The 21,747-nt window shown below is 39.5% G+C and overlaps 1 long non-coding RNA gene across 16 annotated transcripts in view; it reads left to right on the top strand.

Annotated features, from left to right (window-relative positions):
• Window positions 1-19,821, top strand: part of LOC110365151 (uncharacterized) — a 48,644-nt gene extending 28,823 nt beyond the window's left edge. For 12 of the 16 annotated variants that reach the window (XR_010473161.1, XR_010473162.1, XR_010473163.1 and 9 more), the window contains 4 exons: window positions 1,838-2,989; window positions 14,070-14,238; window positions 17,158-17,604; window positions 18,684-19,821. This is a non-coding gene — a long non-coding RNA (uncharacterized LOC110365151). Of the gene's footprint in view, window positions 1-1,837; window positions 2,990-7,141; window positions 14,239-17,157; window positions 17,605-18,683 lie in introns of all 16 variants that reach the window. The other 4 variants (XR_010473170.1, XR_010473171.1, XR_010473165.1 and 1 more) reach the window with 4 other exon arrangements.
• Window positions 19,822-21,747: the final 1,926 nt, after the last annotated feature.

The raw sequence follows: 21,747 nt of genomic DNA, 5'->3' as shown, positions 1-21,747 counted from the left end.
ATTGTCCTGCTTAGTGATCCACGAAAGGAAAGGGGTCCTTAGTGAAGGGAGACCTACACTAAGTCTGACCTGACACTGCAGGAGTAAGACAATAAAAGGTCAAGGAGACTAACGAGAGGAAAAATGCAGACAATAGGTGCCACAGCCAGCACACAGCTCCTGCCACGCAGACTATGGGGCAGCAACGTTAACTGCCTCAGACATGTGAAGGGCAAGTGAAGCGGAAAGAACTTGAAGTTTCCTTCTTAAGAATTGTGGCCCAGCATCTTCAGGATTTAGCCAGGCCTCACAGAGAGGTCAAAGTGATGCAGCTAGACCTGAGGGGAATGAAAAATAGAGATTGTCTAATTGGGGAGGAGAAAAATATAGATGTATTTTGGACCGAATGCAAAAGGCAACGACTTGGCAGTTGGGATCTGCAGCAAGTTCCCAAGGCATTTTGTGGAGGAAGCAGAGAAAGCTTTTGCCTAATTTTGTTTTTAAAAAAAACCAACAGCTTGATATCGATGTATGCGAAGTCTTGCAACGGGCATATTTTTCTTCTGTATGAACAAAAGGATTCTCAGTTTATCTGGGACTCAACTGAATTTCCTTCAAGCGCCCAGCAATTGTTTCTTTCTGTGTGTGAAAGAATCTTGGTCCTTGTGATCCGGCTGGAGACAAAAGGAGGAGTCTCTGTGGCTTCTGCATGCATCCCTGTCCTCAATGGCATCTCCATTATCACTTCTTTGTAGCTGGGCCTTGCCCTTGTTAAACGGAACAGCCCCTTCCTACTTAGGTCAGACAAGTACCCTGAATTCTACTTTTGCATGTGTGCACCAACAGGCCACTCTTTGGTTAACAACTGACACTTAAAACGCCTCATCACAGACTCAGGGAAAAAATTGCCCTCGATTGGATTTGTCATATAAGCGGATGGACGTTTTGGATATTTTAAATAACATTTTTTGTCTTTTCAAAGACCTGATATTTTGACAGCAGACATTGTGAGCGCTGAGATTTGTCAGAGTATCATTTCTGTGATAGGAACTGACAGGTGGAATAAACATTTTCTCATCCGTAAAAGCAAAACAATACAGCATTTTAAAATACAATAGGTTCAGGTAAGACAACTTGCTTTGCAATCTTACACAGAATGAATGCTTTCCCAACACTGTTAAAAATCAGATATAGCTGTAAAGAGAGGGAATCGGGACAGTAGTGCTGGTTAGAGGACTGGATGTGGAAATTAAACAGCACACCTGGATTCTATTCCCAGGTCAACTGCTGGTTTGCTGTGTGATCCCAGGCAAAGTTCCCTCTGCCTCAGCTTCCCTGTCTGGGAATGAAATCCAGCTTCTTAAGGAACTTTTTGGATCTTGGATTAGAAGTACAGCAGATTGTTATTTGCACCTGTTTATTTGATTAGATGTATATCAAAGGGAGAGAAAATTTAAGAAGCATATGTTAGCTGAGGAACAGTGTGAATTTCAGCTGGCGTTAGACAACTATGAAAATCACAATTTAAGAGTAAAATACTTCTTATTCTGAGATGATGACTGAATCAAAACCAAATTCTTTTAAAAGCCATCTCAATTGGAAACTATTAGGTAATTTCTTTGGAGAGAGGAGAAGGGGGTAGATAATATTCCTCCTACAATTACTGAGTCTTCTACAAATGAAATGATCTCTTTGCATTCCAGTACTGACCTCAGAGACTGATGAAAGCTGTGTTTCTCATCTGACCTCTTGTTTTAAGTTTCCACCTGTGTAACTCTGCATTATTATTCTTATTGATATTCTTATTGATATTCTTATTGATATTCTTATTCTTATTCTTATTCTTATCTCTATACAGCCTGTAGATGAGCCCAACTCCTACAGAAAAAAATGAAAGATGGACCTCTCCTTTAAGGAACTCGCAGTTTAAGGAACTTTATTTGCAGAGTTATCTCCTTTAGTGCTGGAAGAAATTCTACTCAAGATCAAATTAAGCGACAAATACCTTTAAAACCTGTAGAGTTACAAAAGCCCAAGCAGAGGGAAGGAGGTATTTCTGCTCTGCTGAAGCAGGGAGTTTGTGTGAAGAAGGAGAAAGGACAGCAATGCCCAAATTTGCTTAACATCTGGTTTCGACCAAGCCAGTCTGATCTGTAAGATTCATCAGGGATTCAGGTTAGAGTGAAACAGGCAATTAAACAATTGCTTATAATGCAGTATATAAACTGTAGAGTGAAGCCCAGGCAGATGCCTCACCAGCAGGCACTGGGTGTTAGACCAGCTCCCTCGGCTCTTTTATCAAAGCCAATTCTGAACTTACTGTCTGTATTTGACAGGAGTCAGCAACCACACATCCCAAGACAGAAAAATCATCAGACTTTGGCTCTGGGCACGTAGAACTGAATGTCTCTATCAGCCTGTGGACTAAGATAGAGAAGATATTGACCATCGGTAGAGATCCAGCCTCAAGGGCTGAGCACAGATCCACATACCTTGTTGTCTCGAATAAAAATCCACTTGGGATGTCTCCACACTAACAGTGTGACCCAGATCACCCTTGCCGTGCTTTGGTTCACGTCGCAGCGCACATGGATTCAATTCTTTCAGATTCCTCCAAACCATGAGGTCTGTTCCACCTCCAGGAACTCCATGCTGAGTTACATGCCACCGGTGGGACTAGACTAGAGCTGGTCTGGAGTAAAACCCCTAAAGCACTGGAAATGTGGGGACTTCAACTCCAGTTTTGCTGGACAAATCTGCTCCTTTCAGGAGTCAGCACTTATTAAGGATGATGACTGCTTTGGGGCATTTCTCTACAGCGATTGCAGGGGAGCACCATGGATCCCAGCTCAAGATCAGCTCCCTCCACCCTGTTGTCTTGCAGGTGATTTTCCATCAGGTGGGACTGCTTCATCCAGCCTTTTCTTGGTTTCTCAGAATCAGGGCCACGGCCCAGATTTTCTTAACTGCCACACATACTACACATGTGATTCATCCGTCTAAATGTAAGGTAGGTGTATGCCTAAGAGCAAATGAATCATGTTGTAGAAGTGTCTGTGTTTTTCCATTGACTGTAGCTCAGACAGTCGAGTGATGAACACCAGCTAAACTGTGGTGGAACGACTCCCACGGCGCATGCCTATTATCTCTTTTTTTTTCAGGTTACATCTAATAGGTTTAATAAACACTTCACAAGACCTGGAAGGGAATAGTGACTCTTCTAATCATTCTGCTGGCTAGATTTTTACAGTCAGTGTGTTTTTGTATTGCAGTCAGTGATGAAAAAAAATACCACGCCACACAGGTGCAATTCACATAATACACAGTAAATCTGGGCGCCTTCTCTGAAGCTGATAAGGACCCCTGCAAAGTTCCCCTCTGATCATCATAGATTTTTGATTGAATTTAATTAGCCGTTGAAATAATTTCCCAAAGTTGATAGTGTATTTTCCCTCACTGGAACATTTTAAATCAAGATGATATCTTTTTCCGAATGATATGCTCCAATTCAAAGAGGGATGGATTCCAGGGCACTCAGGAGGCCGATGTGCTGCAGCTGCTTGCAGCTTTTTCAGTCCATGGCCACCTGAACATTTAACATTGGGAGTACAAAACCCTCTGTAGCAAATTCAAATGTACTATCGGTTTTCTTGCTTCCTCGGCTGCAGTTTGAATACAGACTCACGGGATGACAATCGCCTTTAGATGTGTGTACCAAGGCGTGTTTTCAAACATTTGCCTGTAGCTCAGAAAACCTTAAATGTACCAGAATTTCTTTGTCCATTTTTAATTCTGATTTCCAGATTCCAAGGAATATCACGCATGAAACAAAGACTGTTTTGCAGAGGTAAAGAGATACAATCTTTAATATATTTTCAAAAGCTTGGCTTCATTTCTCACAAGGAAAGATTTTTGTTAATCAAAATGGAAATTTGCTACATGTGGCCCAAGACGTAACATTTGATCCCAGTTGGATCTGAGGATACTAAACATTTTGCTGTATTAAGTGATAAATTTGGGCCAGGTACCGCAATCAATCTACTCTAGACTCCTAATGATGTCAGTGTGAGTGCCATGTATAGGTCAGCTACAGAATTAGGTAATTTTTAAAAGGAGATGAATTCTCTCAGAATATGTCATGATTTATATGGCTCCCACAAGGCCATACCCCAAACATTTAGTCAAGTGCATTTTATCCAAAAAGAAGAAAGTAACCACAGCAACAAAACTGACTTTACAGTTCTGTTCTGGTGTATAAGGAAACAAAGAGGGCATGTTTTCCTATAATTAAACACTGCTATATTAATTGGCTCAATAACACAATGTTCGCCACCAGCTTTTGGCCACTACCTGGCATGAATATCACTGTCAGAATTATCCTGACTAATGAGGAATAATTCATGCTGATCAGACAGACTGTGAGGTGGTCGGTGCCATATTAACCAGCTCCGTTCTTCTCAAATGTCTTCTGACGCCATGACCCTTCGTAAAAGGACAAGACCAAGTAGGACAGTAAAAATCGCAGTATGAAGGTGAATTGCTCACATGCCTGCTCATGCTCACTGTTGCTCTTTGGTTCTCATTTATCCCTGTGCTTGAATTTGTGTGTCGTTTGCTTTGCTCAGTTCTCAGTGGCCTTTTTTGCCCCTTTGCTTACTGTTTGGATCATCTATCTTGTTTGTTACTATATATATTAATATAATAATATATACAATAGTGACATATATGACTATATATGATATATAAGTATATATCATATATTACTATATATAATACCATTACTGTATCTAGTACCATTACTGATAGCTTATACTTCTCTGGCACCTTCCACTTACACATTTCAATGTTTTTCATGTGCACTCGCAAACAAAACGTCTCAATAACCTCGTGAAGCAAGGATGCCTCCATCTGCTTTACATGTAGGTCAGCTATGCCGAGATATAGGTTACAGTTCATGACTTGCCCAAGGTTACACAGGAAATGTGTGGCAGAACTGGGAATGGAAACCAGATTTCGCGCTCTCCTGCCTTAACAAGAAGGTTAGCCTTTCTCTTTGTGTCGCTTTTGGGCACTGCGTATGGATCTCTGCATATGTTTCGAATGAGTTAAATTTCCATGAACTTGCTGTTTCGAAGGAAAGTGGACGTACAAATGGCAAAGGGCAAAATTATTGGAAAATGGCAAAAGCTGCTTGGAGATTTGCATCCCTGGTCACAGTCGTTGTGTATGTAAATAGCTAATTGATTACATGCATCATCGTAGGAACTGTGCATGCCATTTTCTGAACATTTAGAGTGAAATGCACAGAAGGGTAGCTGGAGAAAAGGAGAAGGAGAAGGTTTAATGTAGTACATATGTATAGTGAACATTGACTTAAACTGTAGAGGATGCTGGACCTGGGCCTTATTGTAGTGTGTGCAGATCACAGATCTTGCTGTGCACACAGTCACCCTGATAAACTACTTTAAAATGTTACAGTTTGCATTTTCCTTCATTGACTATATAGAGATTTTTCCCCTCATGCTACTTAAGAGAATAAGTAGGTATGTTCGTCACTCTTTTGTGTAATTTGCTCATCTTCTCTTTTTAAAACAAATGTGATTAGAAAGTCTTCGGATTTTAAAAACTGTTTTCTTGTAAACTGAAGCCCATAATGATTAGAACTTTATTAACTAACAGTGCTAAGATACACTGAGCACATTTGCACAGGGCGACAAAAACACAACCTCAATGTGAGTGTCCCCTGCTACAGACCTCAATATACTGCTTGGCAAAATAAAAAGAGAGGGAAAAATTGCATTTAGAAACACAGTCACAGAAAACTCCATCAATTCCTCTTTGACAACAGTTTCACAGCCAGCCTGCTGTTCCCTCAGCTGGAGTAGGAAGTTTACAGTGTCAAATATTTACCCTGTTTCCCTGAAAATAAGACAGGGTCTTAATTTTTGCTCCGAAAGACGCTTACTTTTTTTACATGTACAGCTGCCTGGACACTATTTAAAATGACTTTTAAAATTAACTGTAACTAGGGCTTATTTTTGGAGTAGGGCTTATATTTTGAGCATCCTCTAAAATCCTGAAAAATCATGCTAGGGCTTATTTTCAGGGTAGGTCTTATTTTCGGGTAAACAGGGTGCCTGGTGTAAATCTTGCATCCCAAAACAGACCTGTGGAGCTTTATACCAAGAGAGGATCTGGCCTGTAGCTTTCAAGGTGGCTAAAAGCTTTATTTTCATTTGCAGTGTGTCTGGAACAGATAAAAGGCCTTGAAGCCTGAAGGTTCTCAGTGCCGGGTTTATGTTTTTTGCTTCATCGAGTCCATTCCTCGCTGATTTGATACTGAGAGGAAAGTGTGTGCTGTTAGCAGCTCCTGAGCAACACGCTGCGAATTTAGGGAAATGAAAAATCTTTAACGAGAATTGAAAGGGAGTCATTGATTTGCGGCAGGGGCTTCAGCTAACCGTAGATTAATTAAAAAGCAATGCGAAAATGAGCATGGGTCGAGAGATGAAACAAGATTGAATTTTGCCAGGAGCAGGACTGTCACTGGACTCAGGCATGTGGGTGGAGTGATAATAAGTGATAATAACACCTGGCAGTGTAAAAAATCTGCTTGGCAAATGCTGAAATGTTACAAGTAAAAATGCATCTGGGAAAGTATCGGCAGCTGTCCTGGAGATGCTGTTTGGAATAAAACATATGTGCGTAATTGTGTTACCGCACCTATATAGGTGTGTTTTTGTCCTATTTATAGAGCTAGTGCAATGTGAAGGTAATCAGGCAGTGCTGTATGGCCAATGTGTTTTAGGAGTTATAATAATTAAATATACATAGGAATATAAATATAAATAAAATAGGTATATAAATAAAAATAGGTATATAAATAAAATAGGTATATAAATAAAATAGGTATATAAATAAAATAGGAATATAAATATAAATATAAATATAAATATAAATATAAATATAAATATAAATATAAATATAAATATAAATATAAATATAAATATAAATATAAATATAATCTCTTGACACAAGCCACTGTCATTTTAGCCTCTTTCCGCAACCGGTCCTAATACAAGACCTGAACGCCTCTGTGTTGTGGGTTTGTTTTTTCACCAAGACTTCCACAACAAATCTGTGATTTTCTCTTTCTTGTTAGCAATGAAGAGTCTTGCAGATCGGTACGAAGCCAAAAGCCTAGCCCTGAAGATTTTTCCAATTGAGACACTAAGTTGTTGGCAGAGGTTACAGAGCAAAGGAACTGCCCACATTCTGCACTCTCAACTTCAGATGGAGGTCCGGATAGTGGAAATGTTACCATTTTTTAAAATATGGGTTCATTCTCATGCTATAGTGATGGTGGTTTCACTTTGTGGAATAAACATAAGCTTTCTTAATTATCCCATTCATTTAATTTGCAGAGTGGAGGATTTTATGAAGTCGGATGTTGCGGCTGTGTTGGTGAGGCAGTAATAATTCAGAGCCACAATTATGAAGTGCTATTTAGTAGTGGTGGGTTTATACTTTTGGTTATTGTGTGCATTTATTTTTTTATGGTTTTGTAATTATTTGTATTGGTAACAGTAAGATTATGAACACAACTGCATTGTTGTGTTCATATTAAAGAACAATATAGTTTGCGGAACAATTATAGGAGATATTTTTCTCCACAAGCTACCTTATCGTGGCAACATAAACAAGTAGGCTGGTTGCAGTAGGAAAACAGTGAAATGCACTTATTAATTAAGGTCAAGAGGTTGTATTTTACTGAGCTAAATAGAGATAGTATGCTCCAACTGTTCACTTTCATACATTTCAGTAGGGAATCTACCAGGCGGCTTGAATTAGGGGAAAAATGAATTGGCATGGGAGCCCAGAGGAACAATTTTATATTGGACAAGTGATGACAAAGCTACTGGAACGTCCCCTTTTTGCTTCAATTCATGCTCATGGCTCTGGTACCCAAGTACCTTGTGTGTCACTACCTGAGGATGTAGCGACATGAGTTTTAGATCTTTCACCACCAGTGGCATGTCTTCTCATTCCAGAGAATCCAGCTGATGTCTCCTGTCCCATCGCATGAATCTGTTTGGCTTTTTGTAAGAAATAGTCCAACTTTAGTATTTCTTACAGATTTGCAGAAGGGATGAGGCTGGAAGGCACCTCTGGAGGTCATTTTGTCCAACCTCCCTGCTCAGGAAGGGTCACCTAAAGCAAGTTGCCCAGGATTTGCCCAGACAACTTGTATGTCCAAGGATGGAGACTCCACAACCTCTCTGGGCAACCTGTGCCAGTGCTCTGTCATTCTTATTTCTCAGGTAGAAACACGTAATCCTAAATCCCTCTGCAGGTCCAGCAACAAAATATATATATTTTCCAAATCTTTGCACCCTATTGATTTATCCCCATGCCAGTTCCGAGTTGCTGGTAGCTACTGGAGCAATACAGACTCCACAGAGAAATGCCAGGATAAACAACTAGAGGCAAGAGATTAAAATCTCCTAAAAGGTGTAGAAGCACAACTCCTGGTGAAAATTACTGTGATTCAATACAACCGTTCATTAACTGCCATGGAGAGAAACTACACCAGATCCCAGAACATCTTTACCAAGGCAGCGCGTTGCTGGACGCGAACAGTTTGAACATTATCATAATGGTGGGGAAACAAGGAAAATCAAAAAGGAGAGGGGAACTCCATGTGATCAGTTTAAATTGGCTGGCAAAAAATTACTTACTGAACACATCTTGAAAATTTTCTCCTTGAGTCGAGGATCCCAGCAGTGGACAAAAGGCACTTTTGGAAGCAGCGGGGGGAAGTTTACACAGATGGTATGAGAGAACTGGCATTGTGCTTGGAGATGTGGTGGGGCAGAGAAAACGCTGCCCTAAATAGAAGGGACAAGATGCTGGGTTTAATTTAGAAATGCTATTGGCATTTTTGTCACTGGAATGTAGGGAGCCACGAGTCTGCAAATGAAACAACCCAAACCCTTCACCACAATCATGGGGTGTAAAGAAAGTGTGATGGGTTGGCATTTCCAGGCTTTTATTACATATATTTTTTTCCTTTGATTTGGCACATTCTGGAGTCACCTATTAACTTGCTTAAAGATAGTTTTTGAAGTATAGAAGGTCAGCCTGGACAGAAGATTGAAGCTGTAAAAATGTTCAAACAATTCTGGCTCTTACAACTGTTAGAATTTGCAGTGATCACAAGGAAGTGACATTGTTCAATAAAAAATTAAATTAAACAAAAAAAGGCAAGTCAAGCCACTCAGCAAGGACATAATTCACACATTGGTCTGACAAGTTTTTTTCTACTCTGTATGAATTGACCAAGTTCAGTCGTTTGTTAGATGCATTTTGGGGTTTTTTTACAGTACAAGAGAAAGTGGTCACTAATATACCATCCTCCTCCTTGCTTATGAAAATGTGCTCACTCATAAAACTACTGGAAGAACAGAGAAATATGGTTAGTAACTCCTTGATAAAGCTGGATTAAGATTTTGCTTTATTTATGTTAGCAATAATCATTGTGGTTTAGTGGCATTTGAAACAGCTGGAACCTTCTGTTTCAGCTGATGTTTTGATATGTCATTTTTTTCTTGGACTTTGGTCCTGATTTTCTGGTCTATGTGAAACAGGCAAACCATTTATGTATCTCAGAGGAGTGCTTTTAATTTAGGAATTTAGAGAATTATCAAAGGTGGTTATTTTAATCTCTGCCACTCATTCAGATGCCTTAGTCACTAAGGGCTAGGTTAGAAAATAGATTTAGGAATCTAAATTGGCACAGAAGTCAATTGCAAGTACCATTTCTTTAAACTGAAACTAAATCCTGAAAACCTTTGCTGAACTAAAGCCTAGCTCCAAAGGTACTTAAATACCATGCAACCTTTCTTCCTGGCTTTAAAATAAGCATGTTTTAAAGTGCTGCACATGCTCAAAGATACATGAGGCTTGATAAAGCCCAATGATGAGGCAGCACGTGTATGACCAAACCCTTGCAAGATGTGGACAATAGGAGTTCTTTTGCTTGGAATCCACCTGGGAAATGAATCCTCCATACCACTGTCTTCTGTGATTATTGTCCAAGGCAGAGCGAATGTGCAAAACTGGGACAACATGTGGATGGAGCATCTTTAGTTCCAGTAAACTGGGTCTGCCTAGAAAAATGTTGGGAGGGATGCAGGGACAGCAGCGGTGGGTTAATTTAACTCTCCTGGGTGTGTTACAAACCTAAGTAGTAGATTAGATGGCAAGTTTATTGTATGATGGGATAAGTTCCCAAGCTTTTCATGCTGCTGCTTATCTCCTGAGAGCACCTGCCCCACTGGGCAGAGCTTCCAGGGTAATTTGAGTGTGAAAGGGAAACAGCAGAAGCTGTGGCACTGCAAGAACCAACAACTGTTCATGAGCCAGTCACAGTACTTAACTAATCCTCAGTCTTTGCCTCCAAGTTGCAGAGCCTGGAAAACTGCAGATTTTATAACGGAGGGTCAAATTGTTGAGGTTAAAACCTCCGGAGGTTGCTGAGCAAGATTATTTTTTTATAGGGGCAATCTAAATATCCAGTGGAGCTGAGAAACTCTGAAAAGGGAATTAAGAGAAAAAACTTTTACGACCTTATCTGGTGCTGGGTAACAAAAAACTGGTCATAGTCTGTGATTTCAAATTTAAAGTATTTGGGAAACTGGGCTTGAGACATGCAAACACTAGTAGGAGATGCTATGCATGTTATATCACCCTAAATTTGGAGTCAGGAACCACGGTTCGCACCCACTGTGGATGTCTACATGTAGCTATTCGCGTTTCCATTGAGAAGCAAAAACTAGAAATAAATTAAGCTTTACTTGCTTTATTTATTTTCTGATTACTACATAGGATTTGCGTGAAATATGGATGGCATATTTTCAACCTGTACTTGGGATAAATGCCACTGCTAAGTGCTTCTGTTCCTTTCTATCTGAGAGATCCTAGGGTGAAATGGTGAACATCCCTAAGGACTGAGTCCTTTTATGGTGCTGTCAGCTGTCAGACCTCTTCCTAAATGTGTTTAGGAATACCCGTGAGATTACAGAATTGGTGTAAATGCTGGTGTCCCAGGAGCCACCCACACGCTGCCCCTGTTTCTGTGCTGAATTGCTGGAAGGTGCTTCACAGGAGCTTTGCTGAGAGCAGGTCAGACCTGGTGCTGGCATGAAAGGGAAGCAATCAGAAGGAAGTGCAGATAATATCTGTCACCGCTGATGTCTGTGTCTGTGTAAGTAGATAAGGTTTCAGGAGATAAGTTCTCTAAGACCCATCAAATTCCTTCTTTTTTTATACACTGCAAATGGTTTCCTTTGTTCAGTTCTTTACATCGGCTCTTGACAGCATCAGTGTGTGCGCATCAGCGCCTCTTGATGCAGGTTTGCATCTCGGGCCCTCCTGAGAGGCTCAGCTCTGTCTCTTATCCATGGCCCATAACCCCCAACATCTGGGTTTGCTTCTTAGAGGTGTCACTTTTCTTTCAGATGCAAAGTTTGGTAACTGTGACCCAAGACTTTGTCACTTTGAGATTTGGCTGCAGTGATGTGCTCTAAGCCAGGGCAGGGCTGAACTTTCTGTAGTTTGAGTTGGCTGATGCAGATGGAATAATTGCTACATGTCTTCTAATTCCTGAGTTTTATGTCCAATGGTAATTGGACACCAGCCCCAAATGTAGATAATCAATATTATATATTAGATTCGCTGTGTGAATGCAGAAGTTCTAAAGAAAAGTAGGCTGTCCTAAAGCTCATAAAACATCCATATCCTGCTGCCATTTCATAATGGACATGAGGTTTGAGCATCCTACAATGTGGGATGTGTGGCAACTTTTATACAGGACTTGCTTGGAGGGACTTTATGGATAAGACATCGAACATATTCAGAAAGTGAAGCTAATGAAAAATTATTCTAACTAAAGCTTAGTGAGATCCAGATTTTCACTTCTCAGGGTATATCTTATGATTGAGTCTTATTTCCACTCCTAATGAAAGCAATAAAACAATCCAGAAAGCTATTACAGAGCATGATTATAAATAAAAATAATTGTTGGTCAATCAAGTGATTTGTTTGAATAAGAACAGCAAAATATTTCATTTAAATTTCAACTTGAAATAGTATGGAAAATAGGAAAAAAATTGCAATGCAAAATTGAAAATGTTATTTTGAAAATATAGTAATTTTCAGCAAGATGATTCTTTTGATTTTCTCTTCACAAAAGGGACATTAGTCAAGATCATCACTCTTGTGCAGATGTTTTGGTTTCATTAATTGGCAGGTTCTGAGAGTCTAAATGTAACTGACTTGTATATGAAATACCTAACGATATGTTAAAATGGTGATCTAATCTCACTGAGTTTAAAGTGTTCATATGAACCTATAGTATGCAAAAATATATGAAACGGTCCTACAGATAAAGGTTTGGTATGGTGGCGTTTGTTTGTTGGTCAGCCAGAGTATGTGCATGGACAAAATTATAGTAAGGAAAATAAAAGGATTAAACAAATTGCACTGATTTTTTCCGTTGGTCTAGAACTTGTCTTTATCAGATGACATTTTTTAATTGTGTTATCTTCAATAGTCTGTTGCAGTTCACTTTTATTCGCACATGCCGAGTCTAAGGAAACCTCTCAAATATTTTCTGGCCAACTGCAGTGGTATCCTAGAAGAGCCTCCATTTGTTGAGGAGGTAAATCCCATTCTCTGGTCAACTCCAGCTGCAGCTGTTTGCATTTTTAGCCATTGATTTGCATCGCGGTCATGTGTAGCTGCTCCCTCCTGTGTGACAGAGAGAAACCCACTCCTGTAGCTGTCCCTTGGTATTAATGGAGACCCAATGACGCCCATGGGAAGCTGTTTTTCTCTTGGTGGCAATTAAGCTCAACGGTAGCTTTTGGAATCAATGGAAATTAAATGCAGATAACAGGCATTAATTGAACATTTATTGGAAATAATTTAAATTATGTATAGCTGTGATTTGGTTAATGGAAATTAATGACTACAGCTTGGGTATAAGCAGAACTGCTGGAATGTAACAAAAGTCAATACAAGCTGTTACAAATGGCTGAGATAAGGAAGTACTTATTGATATTAGTGATCTTCAATATTTTCCATTGGAACTATAATCTAATACAGACCATGTTGTTGTGGACTTCATCTGTAGCAGAGGGGTAAGAAATTGTTAATAATATCATAGATGTAAAGTGTCACTAATCCGGTAACTTGCTACACTGGGTATTGAAATAATTAATGCGATAGATCATTCTTAATTATACTCTTGTATTTACAGACAAACTGAAACTGAGGCTGTTATTGATTAAAAGAAATGCCATATTGCAGACTTTTCTAGCCCTGTAACTATATTGTTCTTGAATTTCATATAGTGTAGCTTAGATTTTTACATCTGATTTGAATTACTTGAATGTCTTAAAGATCTGTGTTCCAACCAGATGTGAGAAATGGCTTTGGTTTGGAAAGTCTCAAGGAAGGACCACCAAATAATGAGGAAAAAAATAGCTCTCTGTTATTTTTTCCCCTACACCTTCAATGGAAAAAAAAAAGGAAAAATAAAAGTATCCCAGTTTAGTAATGTGACTTGGGATCCTGTCAGGAAAATGTTCTCTACCTGCAAAGTATCTTTATCATTTTTCCAGCCCAAGGCTGGGCTTGATAAACTTCTGTAAATGACAGAATTAAACATTTCTGTGCATAGTATTACTATTTACTGTGCTTTATGCATGTTCTGACACAAAGCCAACACTTTAACTATGCAGAATTTCCTCTAGTTAAGCACCGCTGGCTGTACTAACTATAATAATTGGCTGTACTGATAGAATACATACATTCTAGTTAACCATACTAAACCCACAACTTTTTAATCTTCTTCTTGTCATTAACTTTTGAAGTTTTTATTTATTTTTTTTTTAAATACTTTAAAAGTTAATTCAAGTATTCAATTTAATATGAAGCCGTTACCTCTTTAAGAGGAAGATTAAGTCGTGTGCTACTTTTGTACTACATTATGTTTTGTTGTCTTGATCTTGTACTTTATCTTTCAGAATCGTCTCCATGTTGCCAAGTTATGTGATAAAGGTTTTCGAAATATTCTATGACATGTAAAGAAAACCGTCTATTGCTATGAAATTCTCATTGGTGAACTGGGGATGACTGCTAGAAACTGGCCACAAAAAGAGAATGAAAAAGGCAAAGTGAATTTATCTACAAAAGGTACGTAAAAGTTGGAAATTTATTTGGAAATACTTCTGAAGCTGTGTTGAAATACCACTGAAAAAATTAACTAGTTTATTATGCCATATACAATGTTTAATGCTGGTATGTATTTCAAGCTAGTGGTAAAAACAAAGGAACTATAATAATCAGGTTACTAATAGCTCACAGGGATACAATCTGTGCTTATCTGTGAGAAGTCCAAGGAGTACAGAGACCACGTTTCAAGCACTGAAAACGACTGGAAAATATAATTGGCATTATTCCTTTTAATCATACCTGGTGATTTGTTCCGGGAATTATAATCTTGACCTTGATATGCTATAAACAGAACTTTCATTTAGAAGAGATTTAGGCTGGTTATGTGTGATAACCCACCTTAAAGTAAACTCTGTAAGAAGATTCCAGGTTATGGAACACCTCCTACCCCTTCCTGTTCCCTGCCAATGGCCGCTACGCTGCTTTGGAGAGCTCCTATTTCCACCAAGTGACCACTGAACATCCTACGTATGAACGTTCTCTAGAGTATAAACCACTGTCTTACTAAGACCATCAGCATTGGCATTATTTGGGATTGACAGATGCGACACACACAAGTTCAATACGCAATGCTTCATGTATTTCTGATTTTTTTTTGAGGCAAAACATCAGTGGAGAGACCCTGCCAGGTGATTAAACCCACGATCCCATGGTCTGAGGAAAACAGAGGCTCGGTAACACAGAACGGCTTGTGAGCTTGGACAAGAGTAGATCCCACCAGGCTCCCCTGCACCCTCTGAGCTCTTTCCAGCCTAGAAGACGTGTTGAGTGCCCAAATGTCACATCAAGTGTGCCCTCCTTGGCTCTCAAACTGGTGCTCAGATCAAGTCCTGATCCCCTTTTGTCTAAAGTAGAAACTGTAAGGGCAGCAGAAACTCCAGTCCCAACAGAAACAAAATGCTGAAACATTTTTCCTATGTGCAGCTGTAAAATGGACTGAACTGCTCAAGTCTTGGTCCTGATTGTGGCTCCTGTCCAGCTGGAAATTTGGGGCAAGATGACCATTTCTTCTGCAAATTCCACTTCACATACCATATACACACACGGGATTGTGAAGTGGTTACATCTGTACTGAGGGTTTTGTTATACATTGAGTTAAGCCTTGTTGAAAATGGTAGGTTTAACCACCGCCCTTCTTTTTCTGAGCTGCAGGAGACAGTTCAGCACATGTTTCTGCCCAAAACAAAGGCAAACATAAGGTTGCCCAGGAATTCAAAAGATCTGGGTGGGGAGCCTTGTTGAGTTTGTTTTGGGCAGAGATGCACGTGGAAAAGAGCCGGAGCAGATGGAGCAGCGGAGAGGGAGGCAGAAGCAGAGGGGAGGAGAGGTGGGCAGGCTGCAGGATGCACAGCCCGGAGACAGGGGCTCCAGCCCCCAGCTTTGCTGGAAAAACCTTGGGAACACGAGTACGGAATCCTCCTCCCGTGACGTGAGTCAGGATACGTGATTTAGTAGTGGCTCAAAGGTGGACAACCCTATATTCAATCTTTTCCAAAGGTGTAAACAATTATAATCATCCCGAGTAATTAAAAAACCCCATGACTAAAACACACAAGACTCAAGAAATTTGCTTACCTATATTCTTGAAATGCATGACCAAAATACCTTGCCACTACCTTTAACCATTAGAGAATTTTGAAAGGCTGGTTATTTATTAGGCCAAAACAGAGTCAATTTAAGGAAGTCCTTATATTAATTGAAAGTAACAGTCTGAAAAAAAATATTTGAAAATTCCCAGGTAATTCAGTCTCTACTTGTAGATTATGAACAGTGAGCTCAGTAACTTCTGTATACAGCTGAAACAAAGAGCCTGAGAGCTTCTTTGGTTAATAAATGTAAGTGAAATATTTGAACAATCTGACAACAAACACTGAAACAGGCCCTGGACTGCTTATTTAAGCCACAGTTACAACAAGAGTTTTGGAAGATTTACCTGTGGTAGGACTGCAGATGTGGTTACTCAGAGATTTTGGTAGGATTTTTAAACTCATATAACTGTACTTTATTTCCACATATTTCAACCGGGGCCAGAGTCCTTATCATTGCAGGAACAGGGATTTATAGCACAGTATTCCCTTTAGCATTCATGTGGAAGGCCATGGAGCCCGCGCTCCCAGACTTGCTGATATAAAGATAATCATCTTTGAAGTGAACTTCCTAGGAACCAAGTCCTCCTCCAGCTGGAGGCAATGGAAATGCTATTGCTGACTTCAGTGGCAGTAAATTCCAGTTCTAACGTTTTATATGTCACCTCTTTTTTTTTGGAACAGATACATTTGCTTGAGCATTTGTTACTAATTGCCTGCATTTTTTTTTGGTCATGTTGCTGTTAAATGAGACTCGTAATCTATTTCTCATTTTTTAACAAAAAACATTGTGGAAAGGAAGGACAATGTATGTTGGGCAAATCTTTTAAATATTGAAGTTCTTTATCTCCTTTGTCTTCCTTTTTATTATCCATCCATTTAAAAGGAAGGTCTTTATCATGAGGTTTGGCAAATAGTTCATAAAATGTAAATTCTATTTTTTTATAATACAGAGAGGGGAAGAGAGAAATGCCTTAATTTCAGCAATTTATTTATTTTTCCTCAGTAAGATAGAGCTCGGCATGACTTGAAATGACAGAGACACCATCCCCTAGAATCAAGATTATGCCATGGAAATGCCAATTGAGTCCCCAGAACAGCACTGTTAGTGGCACCACTCTTTACTGTTATTGAAAAGAATTCAAAGAGGCTGGGGTTTTGCTCTCAAATCCCGCGTTATGTTATCATTTTTCTAGTCTCACGTCATTTATTTTAAAGCAATTGTTTCCTTGATTCACAGCCATCCACACATATGTGATACGAAACATTCTGTGCCATATTTTATCTCTCCCAGGGTAGAAGTCTACAATGTGTTGATGTTGATGTGGGATGAGGATGCTCAGCACTTCACCAAACCTGGCCCGGAGCAAAACGCGAAGGGAACGTTTCAACAAGTGCAAGTAACAAATGCACACGGTGAAGGTGGTGATTAAAGACTGTTATAAATATAGTTTCGGATTCGGATGTTGCAATCCTAGGCTGCTTCTGTGTTATTTTTGTGACTCATTTCTTCACAAAGTTCCTCTGATAGTCCTGTTGTTTGTTGTTAATGTTTTCACGCTGATCCTTTACTTACTATTTTTGTTTAATGATTCTTCACCAGGAGAAGAATTCCGCTCTTAGCAGAACAGGATAAAGCACTGACCTCTACGTCGATGAGTGTTAATCCTGATTCTCTTCTTCACCAAATTTTGCATTGTGGAGGGCAGCGGGAATGCAGCTCACCTTGTCTAATGTGGAGGTAGGTGAATGTTTAGCTACACTTCAGCTGGTCACTCACATTCCAGAAACAGACACTTGTGGGTTCATCTCACCTCTCTGAGACATTTAGGAGAACATGAGTTGAGACCCATTTGTGTCTCGTGCCACAGTGACTTGTTCAGATCCTGTTGCTTAGACCTTTGCTCAGCTGGTTCCCATGCCTCGATACTTTTCTTAATATGACTCTAAGTCCAAGAAAACTCCTCCTTAAGGCATTTTTGGGACTTATACAAACTTTTCAAGCCTTGTCCCTGCTTGTCTTGAAGGCGCTTTGATAAACAGGCGCATTACAGGATTTAAAACAATAACTGAAGTCACTTGATAACAAAGCAACATTCGCCACACACTAAAAACTGTCCCTCTGGCTTTCACTTACACGAACATTTTGGTATCAGCAGGAAGTGGTGTTTCACAAGCGGGATCTGGTGAGCTGTTCACAGTCTTCTGCATGGACTCATTCATGATTAAAAAAGATAGTTGTGCAGATAAAGAGTTGTCATGCTACAGACTGAAACCAAGGAAGTTCTTTTGTCACGAGTCAAGAGGTTAAGTGACATGTTTGGTACTCTTGCCTCAAATCGTTTGGGCTTCCCTTAAAATGCAAAATTAGTTTCTTTGATACAGTCAGTGTTTTAGAACAAATTGCCTTCATGGTTCTGAAAACTAAGAAAACTGGCACTCAGTAGGGCTGGTGTAATGTAGTCTTCATTTAACAACACACTGCTTAATCTTGCTAGCCAGGCTGGCCAAAATCTCAGTGAGAATCCAAATCCAAATTTTGCAAATTCAGACTTTTTTCAGCAACCAAATAAATCTCTCATTTTGACTACGGAAAAATCTAGCTTTGAATCTGAATTTTGTAGTCTGGGTTTCCTTCTCCTTCCTGTCTGAGAGCATCATTATGGCAGCTCCTTGCACGAGCTCCTATCTAATTGAAATGCTAGTGGCATGCATATGTGCTAAACGAAGGAATGTCATAAAAAATTTATGAGTTAGTTACACTTTGAAGCAATAAAGTGTTAAAGAGTTAAAAAGAGCTCTTTTTTTTTTTTCCCTCAGGTCCTTCAGGCCAGGAACTGTTTGCAATGCACGGAGCACATTTGGGATCTGACTGCTATTATTATTCCCTTTTGCAATGTACTATATACATATCTTTTCTGATTTCCATGAATATGACAGCGATCTGTGCAGCAGAGCTTGATGCAGCGATACGAAACTCTCCCAGCGATTTTCAAAATATGCAACCCATAAATCATTCACCTTAACCTGGGCCCGAATTTGCATGAAACTGGCGCTCGATCGTCTCAAAAGCAAATTTACCCAGAGTCCAACCAATCCCAGCTGTGTGTGGAGCGCATGAAGTTCTAAAGGTAGGTTTCAGATGGCTGCAGGGTTTGTAATGGATGCTTTGCACAGCTGTAATGATGAGTGGGTGAGGAGAGTTAAGAATGAATAAAGTGTGGGTGGTGGAAATATTCACCGGGCATGTCACAGCCAGGGGAGGAAGCACAGGGGCCTCCCAGCCGCTGTGATGGGAAAGACGTCAAGGTTCCCTGGACGTGGGTCCTGGTTATTTATTTCAGCTCTGACACGTTCTCATTAGGAAAGAGAAAAAAAAGTGAAATCGATACCATTTCTTTTGAAAGCAGGGAGCTGATTGTGGCGCAGCAACAGAGCTGTCTTGTAATCTGCTTCCAAACGTGTGGGTGCCTCTTGGGTTTCCTCAGCTATTTTATGGCCCATTTTCAAAGATTTCTGTAAAAATCAGGCCAACAATGTCTGCATCCCCTACCACATCAGTGAAAAATTGGACCGCGTTTCAGAGCCATGTAAATTCCTTCTATAAGAAACATTTACGTTTTACAAAGCGTAAATTTAGCAGACCACTTTGCGGGGTGAATTCATCGCTGTTTTGTGTCCCTTGTTACAGTACGGTTACCATGGGGATGGGTTGACTAATAGTTTACCATTAGCGAACAGAACAACGAGTAGCAGATATAACTGAATATTATAAATGTTTCTTCCAGGATTGCCACGACGTGTTCAGATAGTTAATACGATAATTCATTCTTACTGGTTGCGTAAGTTCATGAGAACTCACCTATAAGTAAATAAAATCCAAAGTGTAGCTTATGTTTCTATATTGTATTATTATACGGCACGGAAAGTGTAATAAAGCAATCTGTTGACTTCTTGATATTCGTTGTTCCTAGACAGGTTTTCTCACACACATAAATATATACAAGAACGTTCATGTCTAAGGTCCTAGTAGTTTAAATACAGTCCATTTCTTTATTAGCAACATATTCTTACAGTTAGGACTTGATCAGGCTGGGAAATATTAGAAATATTTCGACTAGCACACTATTAAAAATACAAGATGTGTAATGTTTGAGTAATGATAGATGTTCACGGCCCAGGCTGAATGGTTGCTCATGCTTCACAGTTGCAGCCACGGTTGGTACGGTGGTTAAAAAGATGCTGTTCTGCAAAGCTATTGCCAAACAACTATGGTGGGGTAAAACGATGGCTTCACTGAGGTCTGTGGTAAACTTCATTGGTTTTGTAGGAGTGGAACATTTCTTTTTGCACAGAACAATGAATTCATTCAATCTGAGAGAAGGTTTTTCAAAGTATTTTGTTTTTAACCAAGTAAAAGTGTCTTGAAGGACAAAAATTGTCTTTAAACCAAGGCAAGGATTGGTGTCATTGATAAGTGCCATGTTTGAGGTTTCAAGGAAAGCAATGAAAACTCAAAGTCTGCCAGGCTTTCATTCTTTTACGCTAAAAGGCTCATGCAGCAAGAATCTGTAAGTGACACTCAACTGAGACAGAGATTTCTGAACAGCTGATGTGAAACTTGAAAAGAGGCAACGTAACAAATGTAATGTGGGGGGACGTGCTTTCATTCCAGTTCAGGAACATCTGGTTTATTGCAACAATAACTACTGTAATTATATCACTGCTGGAAGAGCTGCTCTAGGTTAGGTTAAGTTTGTGGGTTTCTATAATAAACACTGCTTCGGAGGAGTGGAGGTTTCGGTATTTCAGCCATGTCAGATCACGCTGAACTGAGCTGTGATTTGAGGCAAAAATAACAAAATATGGAAAACATAAAAGCATTGTTTCTAACCATATATTTCTTGAGATATACTCTCGGTCTATCTGTCATTATAGCGAGTGGAGGGTATGCCAAGGCAGCAAATTGTTGGATGACTGACCATATTTCACTGATAAAAACTAAAGAAGTAATTTTTCTGTCAGGCTTATTAATACTTACAGTAATACATATTGCTGTAATAAATAAACAAGCATCCCACAAAAGACAGTAAATGTCATTATTCTCACTTTACATACAGGGAGAAGTCAGAAATCTGCCTTTGGTCAGACAGCAGCCCAATGGCAGAGGTTTTCCCAGTAGGAATATAGTGGATTTTTCCAGTTGAGTGCGTACGTGATAGTGCTTACTACCCAGCCACTGTACTAATTCACGACTCATTAAAAATGAAGTTTTTCAACAGCAGGACAATGCTTTTCTATCTAATGGAAAGTCTGAGTCTACACCAGCCTGTTACTGCAGCAGAACCAACTGAATTCTCCCAGTTGCCAAGTATATTTCCTGAATATTATACAGCAGCAAGAAACAATTGTCTATTTTCTTAGCAACAGAGCACATTTACTGACCATAGCATCAGTAGCATTCAGAGCAGGATTTGGGCTGCACTTGGATCTGCAATGGGCTGGACGTTGCTCTTGAACATGTTCTCATAAGCTGCAAAATATAAAGAAAACAGTTTGTATTCTACAATTAGGGCAGGCCTAACCTTGATTCTGTGAGAAATATTCTGTAAGTCTCCACAATTTTAGTGTATTCACAATGTATAAAAAAACAGTGGGCAAACATCTTGCTGATAAGGAGAAACAGGGGTGTCATTCTACATATATGAATTCCCATTAAAATGCTTTGTCACTGTAGAAAGAGGTGTGATAATCCAAAACTGTCTCAGACCTTTGGGAGTTTAAAAAAAGATTAAGAAAGAGATATTTGGTTATTGTAGTTTGCTTCTCTACCTCCATCTCATGATCTGAAGTTGTTTGCTGCTCTGTGTTCAGATTCACACAT

The sequence above is a fragment of the Columba livia genome, chromosome 5 (genome assembly GCF_036013475.1).
Source record: "Columba livia isolate bColLiv1 breed racing homer chromosome 5, bColLiv1.pat.W.v2, whole genome shotgun sequence".
Taxonomy (NCBI): domain Eukaryota; kingdom Metazoa; phylum Chordata; class Aves; order Columbiformes; family Columbidae; genus Columba; species Columba livia.
Note: the sequence above shows the minus strand (reverse complement) of the source record. Positions and strands in the feature narration are given on the sequence as shown.